Genomic DNA, 2,391 nt, shown 5'->3' with positions numbered 1-2,391 from the left:
ACGTAACTCGCAGTATAACCAGAGTAACAGGGGAGGATGATAAATTTTTTCTTTCCTTTTTTTTTTTCCTTTCTTCTTGATCTCTTTTTTATTTTTGATTTTTGTATTTTTTATTTTTTTGTTTCTTCTTTTTTTTTTTTTTTTTTTTTGCATTCAAATGATCGATCCATCGAGGGAAAACGAGCGTAAACTTTTCGTTATAATTTATGCTAGTTGGATCATTATTTTTTTTCGACGCTTATAAACAGTCGAATAAAGAAAAAAAATTTTTGTCTTTTTTACTTTCCTTGATATTTCCTCGTTACGATACGATTATCTATAGTAAAAGTTAGTACGATCTTCGAGTATGACTCTCTCTCTCTCTCCCCCTCTCTCTTCCTCTCTCTCTCTCTCTCTCTCTCTCTCTCTCTTCCTCTCTCTCACGTAGCTTTCTAGCGAGAATCAAGTTAGTTTAAAATATATAACAACGTTCTAACAATTCCATTCTCTACGATCTACCCATCAGCGAAACAAGAAACCTAAAGATTCGCACCTTCGAGACGTAGATACACCGAAGGACGAACGGAAGAAGTGTAGATGGATCGAATGAAACGGATAGTCGGAATAAAACGCGTTACGTTCATTTTGCATTCGGTTTCATGTTCTCGTTACATCGCTCGAGGAATATGAGCCTTCCTGTAATAAAACGGACAGAAGGAATATCGATGAAAAAGTTATTCGATTGCTCGTTCGTTAGTCGATCGGATCGTTAGGTATTGGAAAAATGAATCGTTACGACAATAATATCGATATAGTTTTCAACGAGATCATTCAAATCTAAGTATCGTATCGTGGTGTTTAGGCTTAGAACGAAAAAAAACGAAAAAGGAACCAGGGAGGGAGAGAGAGAGAGAGAGAGAGAGAGAGAGAGAGAGAGAAAGACATAACACAACGACAAAAAAATGGCCAGAAATTGAAGAACGTGATTCGTTTCGAGGGGTGTTTATAGAGGATAGGAAGGGGTGTCGAGGAACGGAATCATTCGGCAAATCTTTTTTTCTTTATCCGAAAGTACCTACTACCGGTGAATCGAATCAACAACAATGAGCGGAACTATCGACGCGAAAGTCAGATCGCGATTGAGTTTTCTACTCGATTACTGCGTACGAGACCACCCACTGTTAGATCGGTGGATGACTTGATGCAACCATACTACTCAAGAATAAGCGATTTATTCGAGTGTCGAGTATTGAAAGGCTTCTTTTTTTTTTGTCGGATGGAGAAAATGAATAAAAGAAAGAAAGAGAGAGAGAGAGAGAGGGACTTTTAAATAGGGATACTATAGGCCGAGTAAAAGACGACGATTATCACAACGAATGAAATTAAAAGTCTCATCGTTCTATATTTCAATGAAAAAAGCGAATAACGTTCGAAGTACCTTCGATCGAGATGAAACGCGAAAGGAGACGAAAGAAAATCGATTATTAGAAATTATGCGGAGAACAACCTGTTGGCCTTCTTATTTGCCAGGATGAACGAGGAACAATGTTATCGAATCTAGCGACGGTCGTTTTACGAGCGAACAAATCGGATCATATTTCGTACATTTCCACGTTGAGCGATGATATTCCGGTGGTTAACGTTCATCCTCTTTCTCTCTCTCTCTCTCTCTGTCGGTTTTTTTTTTCCTATTTCGATGGCAATCGTTCGATCGAGGCGTGTCGTGCTCTGACGCATGAAAATGGCCCAAAGGGATGCGCCAACCATGATCGATGCTCCATCCGATCGGAGTCTACCGAAACTGCCCGTCAAATAATATATTCATAGCTTCCGGATGGTTGAACACAACTCTCAAACCCCACCATATCCTTCCCTTCTACCGACCACCCCCGTAGCGCGTATCGTACCGTGCTTCACACACTCCCCGAGTCCACGCAAATCGCCGCTCGAATAATTATCGAAAATACACGCATCTCTCTCTCTCTCTCTCTCTCTTTTTTCTCTCTCTCTTTCTCTTTCTCTCTCTCTCTCTCTCTCTTTCTCTCTCTCTCTCTCTCTCTCTCTTTCTCTCTCTCTCTCTTTCTCTTTAATAACATTCGCAATTCAGGAATCGTACATGCGAGATGAATCTGGATGCGGATCCGATAATAACTGAAAAAGATCCATGAGGTTATAAAACAAAAAAAAAAGAAGAAAAAAAAGAAAAAAGAAAAAGAAAAAAACCAAAAAGAAAAAAAAAGGAAGGAAAGAAGGGTAAAATAAAAAAATGGAAGATAAAAGGAAGAAATCAATTGGATTATCTTTCGGTGAGTGTTTATGTCGAATGTTTATCCGTGAAAAGGATTTAAAGACCCGCCTAAAAACACGCGCCTATAATCGCTTGATTATTATTCGATTTGATTTGATTTGATT

Source organism: Vespa mandarinia, chromosome 8 (genome assembly GCF_050613455.1).
Source record: "Vespa mandarinia isolate Hongniang chromosome 8, ASM5061345v1, whole genome shotgun sequence".
Taxonomy (NCBI): Eukaryota; Metazoa; Arthropoda; class Insecta; order Hymenoptera; family Vespidae; genus Vespa; species Vespa mandarinia.
This window is presented reverse-complemented; position numbering follows the sequence as displayed.